Raw genomic sequence first — 11,916 nt, forward strand, 5'->3', positions numbered from 1 at the left:
TCATTGAATCTGTAGATTACTTTAGGTGGTATGAACATTTTCACAACATTAATTCTTCCAATCAAGAGCATGGAAGTTTTTTCATTTTTTTGTGTCCTCTTTAATTATTTCAGTGTTTTATATTCATTGTAGAGATCTTTCACTTCTTTGGTTAAATGTATTCCTAGGTATTTTATTTTTTTAGTAGCTATTGTAAATGGGCTTGCTTTCTTGATTTCTTTTTCTACCAGTTTGTTATTGGTGTATAGAAATGCTACTGATTTTTGTACACTGATTTTGTATCTTGCTACATTACTGAATTCGTTTAGCAGCTTGAAGAATTTTTTAGTGGAGTCTTTAGGTTTTTCTACATATAAAATCATGTCATCTGCACACAGGGACAGTTGAATTTATCTTTTCCAGTTTAGGTGCCGTTTATTTCTGTCTCTTGCCTGATTGCTTTGGGTAGTACTTCCAATACTATGTTAAATAGGAGTGGTAAAAGTGGGCATCCCTGTCTTGTTCCTATTTTTAAAGGGAAAGCTTTCAGATTTTCCCCATTCAGGATGATTTTAGCTATGGAGTCATATGTGGATTTTGTTGTGTTGAGATACTTCCTTTCTGTGCCTAATTTGTTGAGAGTCTTTATCATGAATCAATGTTGAATTTTGTCAAATGCTTTTTCTGCATCTAAGATGACCATACAGTTTTTGTCCTTCATTTTATTGGTGTGTATATCACATTTATTGACTTGCATATGTTGAAACATCCTTGCTTCCCTGGAATGAATCTAACTTGATCAAGGTGCATAATCTTTTCAATGTGCTGTTGAATTCTGTTTGCTAGGATTTTGTTGGGAATTTTAGCATCCACATTCATCAAGGATATTGGCCTGTAGTTTTCTTTTTTTATTGTGTCTTTGTCTGATTTTAGAATCAGAGTGATGCTGGTCTTATAGAATGAGTTTGGGAAAATGGCCTTTGCTTCAATTTTTTTGAATAGTTTGAAAAGAATTGGTATTAATTCTTCTTTAAGAGTTTGGTAGAATTCAGCAGTGATCTGGTCCTGGGATTAACTTTGTTGGGAGACTGGTGATTAGTGATTCAATCTCAGTTATTATTGGTCTGTTCAGGTTTTCTGTTTCTTCTTGGTTCAGCCTTGGTAGGTTCTATGTGTACAGAAAATTATCCATTTCCTCCAGATTTTCAAATTTGTTGACATATAGTTGTTCATAATAGTCTCTAATAATTCTTTGTATTTCTGTGGTATAGTTGTAATGTCTTCTTTTTCATTTCTGATTTTTGTTTTTGGGGTCTTCTCTCTTCTTTCTTAGCTAGTGTAGCTAATAGCTTGTCTATTTTGTTTATCTTCTCAAAAAACCCAGCTTTTTATATTATTTATATTTTGTACCTTTTTTTGGTCTCTTAAATTTAGTACTGCTCTGATCTTAGTTATTTCTTTTTATCTACTAATTTTGTGATTGGATTGTTCTTGTTTTTCTAGTTCTTTAAGGTGTAATGTTTAAAATTCCTTTTTAGTACTGCCTTTGTAGTATCCCATACATTTTGGTATAAAATACTTTTATTTTCATTTGTTTCAAGAAAGTTTTTGATTTCTTGCTTAATTGCTTCTTTGACCCAGAAGCATATTGTTTTTTTTTTTTTAAAAAAAGATGACCAGTAAGGGGATCTTAACCCTTGCCTTGATGTTGTCAGCACCATGCTCACCCAGTGAGCTAACCGGCCATCCCTATATAGGATCCGAACCCGTGGCCTTGGCGCTATCAGCACCGCACTCTCCCGAGTGAGCCACAGGCCGGCCCTGGAAGCATATTGTTTAATTTTCATATATTTGTATAGTTTCCAAAGTTTTGCTTTTTATTCATTTCTAATTTTATTCCACTGTGGTCTGAAAAGATACTTGAAATGATGGCACTATTTTTTTCTTTTGGCAGTTGGCCAGTACAGGGATCCAAATCCTATACTGGTGTTATAACACCACACTCTAACCAACTGAGCTAACTGGCCAGCCCTGATTTCAATTTTTAAAAATTTGTTAAAACTTGACTCCTAAAATGTGGTCTATTCTGGAGAATGTACCATGTGCTGATAAGAAGAATGTATACTCTGTACTTGTTGGAAGAAATGTTCTGTAGATGTCTGTCAAGTCCAATTGGTCTATAGTTTAAATCCATTGTTTTCTGCTGATTTTTTGGTCTAGATCATTATCCAATTCTGAGAGAGGGGTGTTGAAATCCTCAACTATTATTGTTGGGGTCTGTCTCTCTCTTTAGATTCAATAATACATGTTTTATATATCTGGGTGCTCCAATGTTATGTGCATACATATTTCAATTGTTATATCCTTTTACTAAATTGATTCCTTTATCATAATATAATGTTTTCTTGTCTCTTTTTTTTTATAATTTTTGTTTTATAGTTTATTTTATCCAACATAGGTATAGCTACTTCTGCTCATTTTTGTTTTCTCTTTGCATGGTATATCTTTTTCAGTCCTTTCACAACTAGTCTGTTTGTGTCATTACAGGTGAAGTGAATTTTCTCATAGGCAGCATATAGTTGAGTCTAGTTTTTAATCCATTTAGCCAGTCTATATCTTTTAATTGGGGAATTCAGTCCATTTACATTCATGGTTGTAATGAAAGGTATTGCCTTAATTCTGATATTTTATTGATTTTTTTAATGGTTGTTTTATATGTATTTTTTTCCTTTCTTTCCCTTTTATTATTTGTGTCCAGTGTTTGTCGATTTTTTTTTTTATTGGTAAGATGTGGTTTCTTTCTCTTTCTTGTTTGTGTTTCCTCTCTACCAGTGGGTCTTCTTCTTTCTCATGTATTCATGATGGTAATAATTGTTTTTTTGGATTCCAGATGTAGGACTCTCTTGAGGATTTCTTTTAGGGCTGGTCTTGTGATGGTGAATTCCTGCAGTTTTAGTTTGTTTGATAAGGATGCTATTTCTCCTTCATTTCTGAAGGATAGCATTGCTGTGTATAGTATTCTTTGCTGGCAGTTTATTTCTTTTATTACTTTGAATGTCTTGGTCTGTAAGGTTTCTGCTGAGATATTTGTTGTTAATCTGGTGGATATTCCCTTATAGATGACTTGATACTTTTCTCTTGCTATTTTTAGAATTCTCTTTGTCTTTGACTTTTGACAATTTGCCTACAATGTGTCTTGGAGAGGACCTTTTTGGATTGAATCCGTTTGGGGATCTTCAAGCCTCTTGGATCTGGAAGTCCATTTCTCTCCCAATAACTGGGAAATTTTCAGCTATTATTTCATTAAATAAGTTTTTGATGGCTTTTCCTTCTCTTCCCCTTCTGGAAAACCTATAATTTGGATGTTCATATGCTTACTGTTTTCCCATAGATTTCATAGGCTTTCTTCATATTTTTAAATTTTATTTTTGACTGCCTTTGTTATTTTAAAAATCTTGTCTTTTGTTTCAGAAGTTCTTTCTTCTACTTGCTCAAGCATGTCACTTAAGATTTCAGTTGTATTTTTTATTTTGTGAAATGAATTCTTCAGTTTCAAGAGTTCCACTTGATTCCTTTTGAAGTTATCTCTTTGTTGAATTCCTCCTTTAGAGGCTGGATTGTTTTTCTCATTTTGTTGTGTTATCTATCTGACTTGCATCTCATTGAGTTTACTAAAGATTATTGTTTGAAATTCCTTTTCAGACATTTCATAGGTTCCCTGTTGTTTGCTGCCTGGTACTAGAGAATTATTGTATTCCTTTGGGGGTGTCATATTTTCATATATATTTTTTCATATTTCTATTATCCCTACATTGATGTCTGGGCATCTGGTGGAGTAATTTCTTCTTCTAATAATCTGGAGCAGCTTTTGAGGGGAGAGTCTCCACCCTGTAGATGTGCCCTATAGTGATGACTCAGTAGGGTGATATTATGTTTGGTTATGAGTAGATGCAGTAGTGTAGTCTCTGTGTAATTACTTCGATCACATTCAGCATCAAAGTTGCCTGTGAGTGCCTCTATGGCCTAGGCACCGAGGCACTCAGCAGTTCTTTGCTGAAGTGACACTTGGCTGGGTTGTGGGGGTCATGTGCAAGGTCTTGAAGTCTTGGGAGAAGTGCATAGGTGCCCTTTTACTCCTCAGCAGAACTGGGTAACCCCGGGCAGGCTCAATGTTGCCCCAGACAGAATACCATGACATTGATAGATGCACCGTGGTGCTCTGAAGCTCCTCACCTTAAATGGGCTACCCTAGGTGGGATTTATGGGTGTTGGTATTAGGATCTTGAACTTTGATGGAGACAATGAGGTACTCAGCAGCTATTCATCTAGAGTGGGGAACTTACTGTAGTGACTGGGGCTTTGAGTTAGGCCTTGTATCCCCAAAGGAGGTGTTGGAGAGCTCTGCAGCTGAAGTTGGTGATACTGGGTGAGGTCGTTGGGTCTGTGGGTAGGAATCTGTGCCCCCAGGAGAGGTGCTGGAGTTCTGTGCAGCTTTAGCATTGAAATGGGCTGCCCTTGGTGAGGTCTCTATGTTCATGAATGGGACCCTGAACCCTTAAGAGGGACACCAAGTGGCTCTGAAGCACTAGTGGGCCACTCTGGGAGAGGTGGTAGCAGTTTTGGGTGGGACCCTTTGCCTCCAAGAGGGATTTTGAGTCCTTCTATAGCTGTTTAGCTGGAGTGGCCACTCTGGTCAAGGCCATTGTGATCATGAATGGGAACCTGCGCCACCAAGAGTGATATTGGGTCTTTCGGCAGTTCTTCAGTCAGGGTTGGCCACTCTGGATAAGGTTGCTGTGGTTGTCTCTAAGCCCATTTATGAGGACAGAGAGGCGTATAAACCAGGATAATCTATAGAAAAACATTTATATTCCAAAATTTTTAATAAATAATTTGTAGAATTAAGTATACAGCATTACTACTTTTGAAGAGTTCCACTTCCAGCATGAGAGTGTAAGTAACACTGAACCAACCCCTCAGTCAAACTTGAAAAAATTACTTAAAAAAGCCTTAATCATTTAACATCTCTGAAATGGTCCTAAGAATATTCAGCAAATAAAGAAAAAATTATTCAAGGAAACCCACCAAAACTCAGTAAAAACTGTAAGAGTCTGTGGTATTTGAATCAAGACCTTCACCCTACTTTCCTCCACTCAACTTAGCAAGATCACTCTAGGTTGTGGTAGCCAAGAACAAAGGGCTCACTCTCCTCCTGGATCCCAGTCAGGGTGCTACGTAGTACTATCTTTGCAGGAGGGGCAGGCCATCTAATTAGCTTTTCTAATTCTTTCCCCAGATCCCTGTTGCTGAGGCTAAGTCCTCTCCTCCTGGATCCCAGTCAGGGTGCTACGTAGTTCTATCTTTGCAAGAGCGGCAGGCCATCTAATTAGCTTTTCTAATTCTTTCCCCAGATCCCTGTTGCTGAGGCTAAGTCCCAGGTGAATGCAGTCAAGAGATAGGGGATCTTTTCTTTTTCCCAGCTTCCACTCATGGAATGGAGGATCTACTTTGGGCATGGTACCACTGAGAATACTGGGCCCTGACCAACCTTGCCCAGGCTTGTAAGGTAGGGGTTTCACACCAAGAGAGGCAAGCTGAGCAGACCTGGAACTGCTGCCACCTCTTCCCCCTTCACCAAACCTTCAGCTCTTAAGTAGGAGTGCCACTCAGAGAGAAAAACTCCATTATCCCTACCCCTTCTCCAACCCAACACCAGAGCCTTGCCCAGGGTTGTGGGGGAGGAAGTAGGCTATAGAACAAAGACATCTAATGTCTCCCCAAAGGATATGACTTCATTTACAATTATAATGTGGAGGAGTTTTGACAGAAGAATACTCTCAAAAACAGAGAAAGTTGTGAAAGGCAATTGGGAGGGATTGACAGATTCATTTGAGATATTGGCTAAACTGTAGGCCAGCTAGTTTTCCAGAGAGAAATGGGGAAAGCAGCAGCTAGAATGAGCCTTCTTGAAGTTAGAAAAATTCCTAACACTGATTTTGAGAACTATCCCTTCAAAGCAGCCCAAATTTGTTTGTATTAGTCTGTGAAACAATTTATGACCCAGGACAGCCAGCAGATAATTAGTAGAGATTAAGAGCTGAGTATGGCCAGTGAAAAAGACAAAGATAGCCCTTCCAAAATCAATGTCACTCTAAGGTGACCATGGGCATACCCAAAGCTATGTCCCTGAGAAGCACCATCAGAGCTTAATGATGATGGGGGGATAAACAGACTTCACTAAAATAATCCACCCAGTAATTAGAAAAAAATTAAGCAAATAACAGTAACAAGCCTTGGGGTGGGGGCTAGTACCCAGAGTTACTCCAATATATTATCTAAAATGTACAGTTTCTAACAAAAATTTATGAGGCAGGCAAAGAAACAGGAAAGTTGGACTCATATATCATAAGAAGGCAACAGAAACTGAGAGTGACCAGATTTAAAATTTAACAGACATAGACATCAAAGTAGTCATTATAAAGATGTTCAAGAACTGAAGTAAACCTTGACTGAAGAGGTAAAGGAAGGTATTATAACAACACTGCATCAAATAGAGTTTATAAATACAAAAATATAAATTATTAAGCCAACCTTAAATGCAAATTCTGAAGTTGAAAATTATAATAACTGAAATAAAAACCTAATAGAGTAGCACAACAGTAGGTTTGGACTGGCAGAAGAATTAGTGAACTTGGAGATACATTGATAGAGATTATGCAACCTGAAGAACACAGAGAAAATAGAAGAAAAATGCAGATCCTCAGAGAAATGTGGGATAACATTATGCACAGCAACATATGCATAATGAGAGCACCAGAAAGAGGAGAGAAAAGAAGTGAGCAAAAAATATATTCAAAGAAATAAACCCCAAAACTTTCCCAATTTATTGAAAACCATTAATTTATACCCCTAGGAATCTCAACAAACTCCAAGGAGGAAATCCAGAAAGAGATCCACAAATAGACATATTATAGAAAAATGTTGAGAGCCAGTAACAAAAGGAAAATCTTGAAAGCAGCAAGAGCTAAATGATTTGACACTTACAAAGAAACTCCAATAAGATTAACAGTGCCTTATAATCATATACATTGGAATCTCGAAGGCAGTGGGAAAAAATATTCAAAATGCACAAAGGAAAAAAAAAAAAAAAACAACTGTCAACCAAGAATCCTATTTCTAGCAAAACTATCTTTCAAAAGAACATTGGAATCTCGAAGGCAGTGGGAAAAAATATTCAAAATGCACAAAGGAAAAAAAAAAAAAACAACTGTCAACCAAGAATCCTATTTCTAGCAAAACTATCTTTCAAAAGTGAAGGAAAAATAAAGACATTTACAGATAAACAAACAATGTTAACCAATGAGGCCTAACAGACATTTATAGAACATTCCACCCCAAAGCAGCAGAAGACAAAGTCTTCCTATCTGTACATGGACAGTCTTCAGAATAGACCACAATTTAGGCCATAAAACAAATTTCAATACATTTAAAAGTACAGAAGTAGCACAAATTATGTTTTCAACCACAATGGAATAAAATTAAAGTCAATAACAGAAAAAAATTCATGAAACTCCAAATATGTGGAAATTAACAATGTACTCCTAAATAATCAAGGAATTAAAGAAGAAATCAAAAGAAAATTACAAAATACTTTAAAATGAATGAAAATAAAGAAGAAAATATATCAGTGCTTACAGGGAAATTTGTAACTATAAATGCCTACATTAAAAAAGAAGAAAGTTCTCAAGTTAATAACCTAACCTTCCATCTAAAGACACTGGAAAGAGAACAGCATATTAAACTTAAAGAAAGCAGAGGGAAATAAGTAGTAAAGATTAGGGTGGAAATTAATGACATAAAGAACAGAAAAACAATAGAGAAGATCAATGAAGCAAAAAGTTGATTCTTTGAAAAGATGAACAAAATTTAGCTACACTAAGGAAAAAATAGAGAAGACTTAAAGTAGTAGAATCAGAAATAAAAGAAGGGTCACTAATACAGTACCTTATAGAAATACAGGGGAATATAAAAGAATACTATAAACAATTACATGTCGACACATTAGATAACCCACACAAAAGAACAAATTTGTAGAAACACACAAACTATTAAAACTGACTAAAGAAAAACTAGAAAATCTGAACAGACATATAACAAATCAAGAATTTAATAATCAAAACTTCCATGGAGAAAAGACCCAGATGACTTCAATGTTGACTTCTATCAAACATTTAAAGTAAAATTAATACCAATTCTTCACAAACTCTTCCAAGAATAGAAGAGGAGGAAACAATTGCTAACTCATTCTGTGAGGTCACTATCCCCTGATGCCAAAATCAGACTAAGACATCACAACAAAAGAAACCGATAAACCAATACCTCCTATAAACATGTACACAAAAAACTTCAAAAAATGCTAGTAAACTGAATATAGCAACATATAAAAAGGGATATACACCATAATCAAGCGGAATTGGTTTAGAGGTTCTAGCCAAGTCAGTTGAGCAATAAAGAAGGAACAAAAGACATTTAGATTGGTCACAGAAGAAATAAAATTATACTTATCCAAGATTACATGTTCTTGAATGTAGAATATAATAAGGAATTCACTATAAAGTATTAAAAATAATAAATGAGTTTAACAAGATTACAGGGTATAAGATTGATACACAAAAATCTATTTTTATTTCTGAATATTTGTAATAAACCATCTCAAAATAATATTAAGGGAAAATTACATCTAAAGTAGCATAAAAAGTAAAATAGTTAGAGATAAATTTAACAAGAGAGGTGAAAAACTTACTCTGAGAACTAAAATACATTGCTGAAAGACAAGTGGATAACATCCACATTCATGGATATGAAGACTTGCTATTGTTAAGGGCAATACTCCCTGAATGGACCTACAGAGTCAATTCAAAGTCTATCAAAATCCCAGATGATTTTTCTTGCAGAAATTGACAAACTAATTCTAGAATTTATATGGTATTGCAAGGGACCACAGAAAAGGCAAAAAACTTAAAAAAAAAAAAGTTGAAAGATTCACATTTCCTGATTTCAAAACTTACCACAAAGCAACAGTAATCAAGACATCGTGATACTGCATAAAGACAGACATATAGATTAATGGAATAAGTTCACAGTCCAGAAATAAACTTATAAGGGTGCCAAGACAATTCAATGGGGGAAAAGAATACTCTTTTCAACAAATGGTGCTAGGACAATTGGATATTCACATAGAAAAGAATAAAACTGGACCCTAACATTACACCATTAACAAAAATTAACTCAGAATGGATTAAATACCTAAATATAAGAACTGAAAGTATTAAATGTCTGTAAGAAAACAGGTATAAATCTTCGAGTCCTCAGTTTTTAGAGTGGATTCTCAAATATGACAGTTAAAGGGCTTGATAGAAGGCAGGAGTGTGCCTGGGGACCTGGCAGGAGCTATGGGCAGCCCCCCACAGGACAGAAGGCAGGAGTGCACCCCATGACGAAGGAACACAGCCCCTGCCACTGCCACAAACACTGCTTTGATGCAGGTGGTCCACCACAGCAACTGCCACAGCCACTGCTTCCACAAGAGTGGCTCTCCACCACAGCAGCAGCTATGGCCACTGTGTTAGTGGCCTGCTGACCACTTGGCTGCATTGATACAAGGAGAATCACCAGTGGAGCCCAGGAAAAGAGGAGGAAGTCTCTCTCTTCAAAGCCCACTCCAGAGCAATAGAAAAATTATTGGAATTTAGGTACATTAAATTAGGCACATTAGGTACATTATGATACCTAAGTATAATAGAATATTATGGGGCCACTATAATAATTTTTTCAAAGCATATTTTCATGGTGCTAAATAACTATATTTGATTTCCTCTTGTGGACTTGAGCCACATTGGTTTGGAAAATTCCTGGACAAGCATCTTTTCTTCCTTACAGAAACACAGATGAGTCTCTGTGTTTCTGTAAGGAGTGATGTCAACAGATTCTAAAGAAGGAAATGGAATAACTCTGTGTAAGACAAGAAGAGAACTTTATTATTGCTTCTTGATGTGGAGTGGGGAGGAAAAAAAAAGGAGGGCAGAAGATAGAGTGATGTTGGGGGTTGGGAAAGGGTTACAAAGGGATCTAGATAATGGCTGGAACTTGGAAATTATAATCATAATCTCCCACCATTGGTCAAGTAAAGACCAAACACTTTTTATGAGTTTTTGTGAAAATCAATCAAGGAGCCAAGTTTATTTTTACCTGTTTCCTTGGGTGTTGTGGAGCAAAATTGTGATAGTTTGCACAAACACAGAAACTGAAATATTTCAATGCCAGTTCCAGGAATTTGTAAAATCACAAGGGTGCTTCATGGGCTTTGAGGTCAACTGTTCTTATATTTCTGAGGGAAAAGCAATACTGGATGACCTCTAGGCCACATGTACACTCTGCTTGCAAACACAACGGAGAAATAAGCACAGAAAAAGGATTAGAATGGAAAATGATGTTAGTTAGTTCAGGGGGTCAAAACCCAACCCTTTAGAAAAACATATAGGAATGCTAAGATTGAGAAAGACCGGAAAACTTTCATAGGACTAAACCTTCGATGTAGATAAGAGAATTGAAGCAGAACGGGGATTGTTCCGTGGGCAGTTGCCCTTAGTACAGCTAGACCTAAATGATTGGAAAGTATGTAAGCTAAAATCTTCAAGGATATTCTGCTAGATTAATTAGTATATGGGGGACGTTCCACATCATGACCTAAGCTGTTTCTTTGAGAGAGTTAAGCACTTTGGTGATTATCTCACTGTTTCTTTTTGTACGTCACAGAGCTTAGTTTTATGACTCATTTTGATGGTAATTTGTTAAACTATGTTAAGCTACACTTGCTTAAATGAAGTTTGTTAGGTAGCCAGTTTGTTTATATTTTCACTATGATTGATTAGCCATCTGTTTTTCTTCTGTAACTTTCTTGTCTTTACAATAAAAGCTGAAGCAAAAACTGACTCGGGGCTGTGCCTCATCTCTCCTCCCTTGAAGGAGTGTCCTTGGTGCAGTCCCTTTGGGCTTCTCATCGCTCTTAACATTTGGGCTCTGAGTAATCTTGAGTGTCTCCGTCACTCTGCGGGAGGTGACACTGCCTCCATAGCTGTGATCCTAACTACGAAGGGGCAGAGGAAGTGAGGAGGGAGAAGGGAAGTTCCAAAGGAGAAAGGGACTGCCCTTTGTTGGATTTATTATAAAGATATCTCGTTTGTATTCTAGCGATATTCATTAGACCTGGGTTTGCTGAAGGCAATTCTCTTTTCATACATTATTTTGTCTTATTCCCTTCCCTAGCTGACACTGAGTTTACTCTTTCTACTTTTCCTCACTTTGCATTGCTTTGACTCCAGGTAAGAGTTTTGTTTGGTTATATATACACCCTTTTAAATAGCTTGAAATGATTTATACCGTGGAAACTCTCACATCTGTCTCCTTATGCAATCTTACTGCTCACGCTGCCCCCTCCTCCAATACACCCTTTTAAATATCTTGAAATGATTTATTCTGTGGAAACTCTCACATCTGTCTCCTTATGCAATCTTACTGCTCACGCTGCCCCCTCCTCCAACATTCACACACAAAAGATGCACTGGAGCTCATCCTTATAAAAATCAAATGCTTTTTTTTCTTTCTTTTCTTTTGGTGGCTGGCCCGTACAGGGATTGAACCCTGGACCTTTGTGTTATCAGCACCATGCTCTAACGAACTAAGCTAAGCAGCCAGCACTAAATAATTTTTTTATACAAACATTTGGAAAAACTTTACCCCCAAATTTGGCTCAGAAGCAATAATTTCTCCTCCTTTGCTTGTGCCAGGCAACATTTTTATCTCTGGAGTTGCTCTAAACATTCCTACATACCTTATATCGTGTAGCCTTCCGTATCACACTGAAGCATCCTGCGTTGG

Source organism: Galeopterus variegatus, unplaced genomic scaffold (assembly GCF_000696425.1).
Source record: "Galeopterus variegatus unplaced genomic scaffold, G_variegatus-3.0.2 Scaffold3640, whole genome shotgun sequence".
Taxonomy (NCBI): domain Eukaryota; kingdom Metazoa; phylum Chordata; class Mammalia; order Dermoptera; family Cynocephalidae; genus Galeopterus; species Galeopterus variegatus.